This window comes from Monopterus albus, unplaced genomic scaffold (assembly GCF_001952655.1).
Source record: "Monopterus albus unplaced genomic scaffold, M_albus_1.0 scaffold79.1, whole genome shotgun sequence".
In the NCBI taxonomy this organism is placed as follows: domain Eukaryota; kingdom Metazoa; phylum Chordata; class Actinopteri; order Synbranchiformes; family Synbranchidae; genus Monopterus; species Monopterus albus.
In genome coordinates, this window is record NW_018127959.1 from 823943 (window position 1) to 833915 (window position 9973).

At 42.2% G+C, this 9973-nt stretch overlaps 1 long non-coding RNA gene across 1 annotated transcript; it reads right to left on the minus strand.

Annotated features, from left to right (window-relative positions):
• Nucleotides 1-2357: 2357 nt before the first annotated feature.
• On the minus strand, nt 2358-3954 carry LOC109963785 (uncharacterized). The gene is made up of 3 exons (XR_002275440.1): nt 3540-3954; nt 3267-3385; nt 2358-3121 (listed from the first exon to the last, which is right to left on the minus strand). It is a non-coding gene; the product is annotated as an uncharacterized LOC109963785 (long non-coding RNA).
• Between the last annotated feature and the right edge of the window lie 6019 nt (nt 3955-9973).

The window sequence follows — 9973 nt, forward strand, 5'->3', positions numbered from 1 at the left end:
ACTCAAATGCAGTTTCATCAAAATGCCACTACACATCATGCATTCCAGGGTGTCTCTTATCAGCACTCCTTTGCAATATGTGACCCCGAAAGGACAACAAATCCAGCAGTGGATTCGCAATCATGCAAGCTAATGCTTTCCTCTAAGACTGCTGCTGCCGGACGCCACGCAGCGTCTCCATGCTGAGCCAACTGCACACTGTATCACTGTATTGGTCCTTTAGCCTTTAGTCTGCTAGGCTCACCATGACACAGCCACATCTGTATCTCCTTCCCCTGCTTAACAACGAAGCTACACAAAGGCATCCTTTGTTTTAGCTTGTTCAGAAAAATTACCTATTGCCTTAACAAGCTTGCTATGGAAATTTAGACCCAGCAGTTCCCAAATGGGTGCTCTTCAATTCGCATTGTGCATTATGGAACAAAATTGGCCACTATATGAGATAAACACATTAAATGTGCTTAATCCCAGCGTGGAAATCTTCTTGTCACATTGCAGCTGGTGGCACAGTGTGGCTGACCATGCAGTATACAGTATATGAAAAATGATGAACAGATGGAAGGAAGCTCAGTGGTGAAGTCAGAGTCTTCCTCAGGAAGGAGGTACAAAAGCACAAAGGAGGTGTGCTCCACCACATATTGTATGTAAGAACCCATCTCTGGGTGCAAATAAATGCATGCTCCCACTTCGCCTTCATACACACTTGTAGCTCTACTTTCCTAAGTATTGAAACAATAACAGAGCTTTGCAAAAAAGAGAAAATTAACAGGGTAAATGTCTTCATTTTGATTGCACTGCTTCTGGTCCAGCCTGGCTGTGTGGCTGATTCATTTATTTACACAAAGGAAAGAGTAAAACACAGATAAATGTACACATAAGCCAGTTCAGAAGGATTTTTGTGGAGTAATTTGATTGTAATGCTGTTCTTGGAGTCCTCTCTGTCAGCCAAATAAATACCTTGGAGGTTCAGTCTTTGCTTTTCCATATGTAACTCCAAGGCTGGTGGGCATAATTTATTCGTACAGTATGGTATGGGATTCATACCATTTGTTACAGTGACTACACTAGAGACACACTGGAAACAGCCATAAAAATGATGAGTTTTCAGTTTTTTGATTTACATCATCTTATCCATTACCTTAGAAGAGAGTTAATTATAACAGATAGTGTTTAAATAATGTAGTGGAACAGCAGTTAACACCCTGAGTGTGCACCTAAGAGAAAATGTTAGTGTTCAAATGAAAAACTGATTCACACTGAAAACGTTTGAAATTTAAAAAAGATGCACCTCAACCATGAAGTCAGAGAATCTGGACGGTGTACAGCGTTATGCAGGTTGCCCTGGCTCTGGAGCTCTATGTTTCTGATGAGCAGTCACCAGCCACATCGACCTGATCAGTGTTTGATTGTTTTGTTGCTTTTGTTGCGTTTGTTGTGTCTTGTTGCTTTTCTTCTGTGGTAGTAGGGGGTGGCTGTGGCTCATGAGGTAGGGAAGTCGTCTCCTGACCAGCAAGTTGGTGGTTCGACTCCCGGTCTCCCCGCCTAAGTGTCCCTGAGCAAGACACTGAACCCCGAATTGCTCCTGGTGGCTTGACTAGCGCCGGTGCATGGCAGCTTGTCGTCATCAGTGTGTGAATGGTGTATCATCTCTGTAAAGCGCTTTGGCCAGTGCAACACACTGTGAGAAAGCGCTATATAAAATACAGTCCATTTACCATTCTTCTCTCTCTCCTCTATCCACTCACCCCAACCTGTTGAGGCAGAAGAGCCTCGGGGTCTGTCAGAGGTTTCTTCTGTTAAAGGGAGTTTTTCCTCCCCGCTGTCACCAAGTGCTTGCTCAGGGGGATTTGTTAGGCTTTTCGTATGTAATAATAATAATAATAATAATAATGTTTAGACCTGGCTTTTTTGTTATGATTTGGTGCTATACAAATAAATTGAATTTAATTGAAATAAAATTTTTGGCCATGAGTATTGACCTACATGTTCAGCTGATCTGTTTAAATCCCAGCATCACATAAGTTAAATGTGTTTGTCCTGCTGATCGTCACATCTGATGTTTGTCTCCACGGCCCCTCCTGGAGATGATAATTGCCACTTAAAGCGTTCCATTTTGCAGGACATACACTTTACTGATGAGGTGCTCACAATAATGCACCGTTATGAACTTCACCCAGATTATGTCGGTAGGCCTATTCTATTCTGTATGTACTGCACAATGTTTTTAGTGGGTTTCAAGAAGTTTCCAATTTTTTCAAAAGTTTAAAATTATGAGAGACAGATTTGACAATATAACACACATCTGGTAAGATGAGACAAGTTTATTTGCAAAGCAACTCAAAGCACTTTACAGAGGGTCAAGAAATGCATTAGAACAATATTTAAAAATAAAATATGATCACTAAGCTGACGTGAAGAGGCACACAGACTCATGAGACTGATCAATGTTTTTCACTGGGTCCATACCACTTGGGCGTTTTGGGTCCAAAGAGACAGCAGACATGACATTGGCCGTCTGTCTGCTGTTATAATAGCAGCAGTTTGCCGGGCCACAGAGACCAAGCATCAAACAAGTCATTATATTGATGCTGCACTTGACACAAGTGAAGAGAGCAACCATCAGACCTTGTCTGAAACTAAAAGACAGATAACCCCCCTTTCCTGTCCGAGCCTCTCTATTCCACGCTCTGTCTCTATTTCCCTTTCTTGATCTTTCTTCTCCCTTTCAACAAGCTCTGTCTTGTCTATCTTTTCTCCCCCTGGTCTCTCATCTCTCCTTTTTAACTGCCCGTCTACTCCTGTCTGTCACAGTGCCTTTATCTTTCTGCTCCTCCTCTTCTCCATGTTCCCCATCTCCCATAGTCTGTCTTTCTGTCCATCATGTCCTGTCATCTCAGTGGACCTGACAGTTCGGTTGAATGGGACAGAATGAACGATGACTTAGTATCCCCTCTCTAACACCCCAGATGGTGCAGGCTAAAGCCAGGCCCTGTGACAATGTAGAGCAGACACTTAATGCTAGAATGTGGACAGCTGACAGGGTTCACAGCTTTAGCTCAGTGCCCACAGAGGGCAGGAGAACCTTCAATTGGGGGGGATGATGGCGTCCTTCAAGCACCTTCTGAAATATGTCAAACAAAACAATACGATCTTTATTATCACCAAGTTAGTGGGAGCAGATGTACTACTCTCACTAACTAGACTCACTTTTGAAAAATACCAATGTATGTGTGGACTGGGACTAAGTATCCAAAAAACAAGCTCACCATGCTTTATAAGCCTGAGGAGGCTTTCCAGTTGAATCTTTTTTTTTTTTTTTTGCTGATTCTGGTATACAGATGAGGATCCCTGGGAGACCTGGCTGTGTTGAACTATCACCTCCAAACTGAAAAGAAAAGAGATTACTGTGCTCAAGCTGAGAGAACAGCTCAATAAAATACTTTTTTTAAAAGTTTGTTAGTATCTAGGAGAGTTTTTCCTTCCATTTTATAGCTTTTTGAATAATATCTCATAGAATTTCCTCCAACATGAATTTATACCTGTTGCAATTCTCACAATAGGTTAGGGCCCAAAATGCAGAGCAGGACGAGGAAGAATCTAGAAAGTCTTTATTAAACGATTAGGGGACAAAAACCAAGGGGGAGCTTTGGTCCCGGGAGCACTCATGTGAGTCAGGCAGCCAGAAGCGGCACAGAGATAGTTAGGAACCAGGAGCACAGGGCTAAAGTGGTGACAACGTTGCTGGGGAGTCAGGAACAAACAGCAGGTAATGCTAGAACAGGAGACAACACCATCTTAGCTGAAGACTCAGGAACTCACAAGTAAGTTGACAGGATAAATATGGTAACAGCGTCACAGAGCCAAGAAACAGACTCGGCCAGCATGATGAATGGGGTGAGTACCATCAATATCTTTAATGGACCAGCCACTTACTGAGCGAAAGGAGGAGGTCTATATGGACAGGAAACAAGCGGCAACAGGTGAAAACAATGAAAGGTGATTAAGCACTGGAGTAAAGCTGGAGCAAGTGAGGTGACACGGGGCAGGAAGTAACCAAAATAAAATCTTTCAGAACAGGAAATGAAACTGAACCATAACAATACCATGTAAACAAGCTTTAGTATTTAGGCTTTTTGAGATACTCAACTACCCAATCAGCTTTTTTTGAAGCACAGAAATCGATTTGCGCATGTTGTTGTAATTTGGGCTACTTTTTGTACCATTTTCCAAAATGCAATAAAAACTAAAATCTGTGATTTGTTAATTTGCCTGAACCTTTATTTAACTGACAAAAGTATAAAGAAAATGTTTTCAGTGTTTTCACTGATCAACTTGGTTGGATTTTTTTAAATAAACAAATTTAGAATTTGATGCAACACACTAAAATGAGTTGGGACAGAGGCCAATTTAGCGCTATGTCACACCACCACCGTGGGCACTGATGCACCCCCATACTATCACAGATGCTGGGTTTTGCAACTTTTGTTATTAACAGAATGGATGGTCTTTTTCATCTTTGGCACAAAGAACCCAACTGTAGTGTTAAATGACAATGACTTTCCAAAGTCCTGCCAAGCCCATGTGGCTTCACGGTAGCAGGACGGTTTCTCATGCAGTGCCTCCTGGGGGCATCACAGCTGAACTGATATCAGACACTACACAGCTGTATAGGTATACAAAAACTATGCAGGGAGACGCTTAAACATCTCTAACCACCGTGCTAAACATTATCAGAAAATGATTCTGGTGCCCTTCCTTACCAAAAGTGAAGAACAAACATTTCTACGAAAACACTATACATGGAAAGGTCATGCTTTAAAGATGACTTAGATTGTGTCATCCTTAAAATTGCCCCTCCTCTTTTACCATATCTCTGGGGAATATAGGAATCATTACTGCATGCAAGGAATGATCACTGACAGTGCAAATAAGCAGAAAAGCCATTTCAGTCAGGAAATGAGAAGGCAGCGACTTGTAGAGGCCCTCCAAAATGATACTTATCTGCCAATCAGAGAGGAAATCTGAGATAAGGAAAAGCGGATTGCAGGCGAAGAAACACAAGGAAGTAAGGTGCTTGGTGAGAGGTGAGGGTACGGAGGTGAAGGAGAGCGTGATGGTGAAAGATACAAGGGGAAATGAGAGAGTGTTAAGATTGCGCGGGAGTGAGGGATGAGGATGTGGAGTAGGTAATAGATTGCTGCTCAAAAAGCACACGTGGGTCATGAAAGAGAAAGAAGGTGTGCAGGAGAGTGTGACTCAGACAAATAGAAAGGGGGTGAGTGAGAGAGAAGGGGGTGGGGTGGGAGCGTAATAGAAAGAGAACATCAGACTTTTTGTCACCTTGCAGTTGGGGGATGATACCAATTTTGCCTCAAAGTGAACATTAGATGGAAATGTCATCTCCATACAGGTAATTTACTCTCCCCTGCCTAAAATGTGCTCTTCAAAATAGCAAAGGCCAGCAAAGAAGATGCTGATGGCCAGATGTGTAGTGATGAGTGGAAAGAACAAGATAAAATAAATCCTCCCCCAAATAAAATCAAATCACTTATGAAACACCAAAATTTCAATATTAAATAATAAATAAATAAATACATTGCCTGCTAAACACACACACACACATACAAGTTACTTCTATGCAGAAGTAACTCAGTTTATACACGTCTCGCTAACTCTTGCTCACAAGATTTTTTTTCTAACAAAATAAAGTATTACGTGATAGCTTAAGGATTTCCATGAATGGGCATAAAATCCATGTGTTCATGTGAGCTTGCCTGACATCCACCGGTGCCCCCAGCATATTGGCAAAATGTTATATTGCCTTGTTTGTTATGTATGTTTTCAATAAATCTTATTTTTTTAAAAAGCGATATCCACCGGTACCATTGTAAAAGAAGAATCTTTCAACTGCACCTGGTTTTGTGGATATATTTTCCCTCCTGCTGCTGCACCGTGAGCAGAGGATGTGGAGAAAACTACAGGGCCCGGGGTTACTAATGTTCCTGTACAGGGACTCGACGTTTTACCTGATCAGATCTAACCTACAAGCAGCCGGCCAGTGAAGCCCCCTGCGGTGGTTAGTGACCAGCTGATCAACATTAGATTCCCTCGCTGGTCTAGACCTGACTCTGTAAAGCATTCTGCGTCAACTTTTGTTGTGATTTAGAGCTAGACAACTTAAACTGAATTGAAATTGAATCTTTGGCCATGAGTATAGCTGTACAGCTAATCACAACTGATCAATTGAATGCCATAGTGGTGCTGTGGTTAGCACTCTGAAAAAAACTTGGACAACTGGACTAGATTTCTAGGTTGAAGACGTTTCACCTCTCATCCAAGAGGCTTCATCAGTTCTGACTGACTGGTGTTGAGCCGGAGATATTTATCCCCCTCTGTGGTGTTTCAGTCCTTTGATGCCCAACAATGTCCCCTAACAACCTAAGTCGTTATAGCCCAGTATCGGTGAGAGTTGTTACCTGTCTTTGAATCCTCCCCTGTCGACTGACACCTGTTGTCCTGGTGGGCATGTTTGGGCAGAGATCTCAAAACAGGGTTGTAGATGGAAGACAAGTTTTGTCATAGTCCACCACCCCTATTTAGTGAGGGGTGTTCTATTTTTACAAAAATAGCTTCCTTAACCCCTCTCTCAAACCAGCGATGTTCTCTGGAGAGGATCTGGACTTCACTGTCCTCAAAAGAATGTCCTTTGTCCTTCAGGTGGAGGTGGACTGCTGACTCTGGTCCACTGGCAGGGTGTTCCCTGGTTTAAAGTTAACTGGGATATTGTGGTTGTGAAAGATCCTTTTTAACTTCTCTGATAAACCAGCCACATAAGGGATGACAGTGTTATCCCCTCTTGTTTCTGGTTTCTCCCTGTTGGTGTTGGGCCTCTTCCTAGCTTTGGTGAAGGCCCACTTAGGGTATCCACAAGCCTTAAGGGAGTTCTGGATGTGTAATTTATCCTTCTTGACCCCTTCTGCAGTGGTGGGCACTTCTTCTGCCCTGTGATTTAAAGTTCTGATGACTCCCAGTTTGTGTTGAAGTGGGTGGTGTGAGTCAAAAAGCAGGTATTGGTTCGCGTGTGCAGGTATCCGGTATACTTCTACCTTCAGGCTTCTGTCCCCTCACAAGTGGACTGCACAATCCAAAAAGGCCAGACAGTCATCTCTGGCATCCTCACGAGTGAACTTGATGTTACTATCCACAGAGTTGATATGCTTGGTGAAAACCTCTACCTCCTGGGTCCTGTGGTTAACACTGTTTCTTCACAGCAAGAAGGTTCCAGGTTTGAGCCCGGGCCAACCCATGGCCTTGCTATGTGGAGTTTGCATGTTCTCCCTGTGCCTGTGTGGGTTCTCTCCGGGTATTTTAGCTTCCTTCCACGGTCCAAAGACATGCAGCTTATGCAGATTGGCAGCTCTATCATCCATGTGAGTGTGTGTTGTCGTTTTTCTATGTCAACCCTGTGACAGACTGGCGACCTGTCCAGGGTGGGCCCCACCTTTCTCCACATGTGTCAGCCGGGATTGGCTCCAGTCCTTCCATGCCCATCTTCAGGATATGCAGCATAAATTGAAGAATTAAGCTGATTTAAAATAGTATCACCATTGCACCAGAGAGTAGTAACAGTTTTACTTTTCAACTGTAAAATTACTGCCCAGTAATCTAAAATCTAAACTCTTTATTTTATGACCAATATATCATTATCAGTATTGGCCTCAAAAATCCCATGTTGATATAATTTCTAGAAGGAAACAAAACTTAATAACTGTTATAATAAGTTTAGATCTCATAGTAATAAAGTTTTAGTAATTCATTTATTTACTATGTATGGGTTCACTGATATATTTTTCTTCTGGTTTTGTATTGGTGTCTATCTGAATGCTCAGTTGGAAAACAAAAGTCTACAAATCCAGTATGTCCTCAGCCTTTTAATTCCCCTCAGGAAACATTCTCCTCTGGCAAGCTGGGTGGCTCAGATAAGCAAGTGTGTTGTCAACTCAGCACCTGGGCTCACTGGTAGAAACAAAGTCCAATCAATATATCATTAATCATCAGTTTAATGTGGCCAAGCCTGATGTAGACAAGCATTAAAGCAGAAGGATTAGTGGGAGGAGGAATGAGCTCGATGGCTTGCATGTGAAGTAGGAGAACTTTGAAAAAATACAGACAAATTATGAGAGAAACATTTTGTTCGGATTGCTGAACCAAGCCTGATGGATAGTAGCTTCAGGTCCTGAGTGTCTATATTTTTAGATGGATATGTCTCTGCTTCTGCATGTGTCATATAAGTTCATTATAAAATTCATCTTGTGATTGTCTCAAGTTAAATGAAGACTTCACATGTGAATGCATTTGTTTCTTACCAGCTACAACACCACCGGTATCCTGAGCTGACTATAACACTGTGCTTCCTAACTGTGGCACATATGTGTGGACTTGTACTGTAACACAGTATTTCTGTCACTGATTTTAAAACTAAACAAAAGACTAAATCGCAGTGGTTAGTGCTTGTCTCTTCGTGTCAGGCCTGTGATAGACTGACGGCTTGTCCAGGGTGTACCCCGCCTCTCGTCCAGTGTCAGTGGGGACTGGTTCCAGCCCCCCGCGACCCTCTTCAGGATAAGTGGTATAGATAATGGATGGATGGACAAAAGACTAAATCACATCACATCAACAAAGAAAAAGAAGGGTTAATGAGTGCCACCTGCATCGAGCAGCATGGAGCTAAATCCCAACATTAGAGTGAGAAGGGTGAGTTGGGTTTACACATGCATTCACTGTCACATGTGATTCCCTCTCACTCACTGTTAAATATTGCAATCACTGTGAATCAGTTAGAAAATTGTATAAGAAAGTGTAATTAAAAAAATAATAACTATCATTTTTACAAATCATTTGCTTTGCTTTTTCACTGCATATAAAAATATACATGAATCACATTGTATCATTACTCTTCATTCTTCATTTTAAACAAAAGAAAAATGAACAGAGTGAAAATGATGTTTGCCTGAGCTGTCTCTTCCTTCATTGGAGTGAGAGAGAACGAAACCTTCACTGGAGACAAACTAGCCCACTGTGAGCCATGCAGTGAATATGTATTTATTTTATTTTTTTGTACCATACCATACGGTATGGTATGATATGGTACCATCTCTCGTGTGAATGCTGCATGAACCCTAAACGAGCTAAATATGGGATGACAACTATTGTCAACTCATATGAAAGAATACTAATGGTAGAGAACATATCCGTGCAGATTCTCAGTCATCCAGGTCATAATAAGCTGAGAATCTGCACAGACATGTTGCTACTCATTTTGGGAATGACACCCTTCAACTGGTATGTGAGTATGAGAAAACAGTCAGGAAACTGGCTGATTACAGAAACCACCTTCGTTTCAACCTAAGATGCTGCCAACAGGACGTCTTCCCCAGATGTTTGAGGCTGGGCTCTCCTGTAAAAGGTTACAGGGCTGGGAACATCCTGAAAAGCGCACAAGCACAACTTTTAAGTGAAAGGATTCGACAAATACACTTCACCATAGACAACCTGATGGACCAAACAGAACAACTAAGAAGGAGACTCTCTACTAAGGTTACCAGAGAAATCTTTCAGGAGATCTCATGTTTTTTGGAAAAGGAAACTTACCCAACATAACAAGAGCAAGGCTCGCCAAATGGTTAAATTCCAGAGACTACAGAATGGACAGCCAGCCTCAGATGTCCTTGGTTGGGGGAGAAAGGAGGAGCACAACCCACAACCATTGCACAATGACAAATGGGCCAAAAATCTCTCGGACAGAGAACTCACGGACACAGAAAAAGAGATATTAGCCAAGGGATTGAATTTTGCGGTCACACCCAAACAAATCCCTGTGGTAGACTTCATTACAGCCATAGAGTTAGCCATTAGGAACAACAAGCTGGCCGAGACAGAGGCGGAAGAACCGCGGATGAAGGTCACAGCTGTT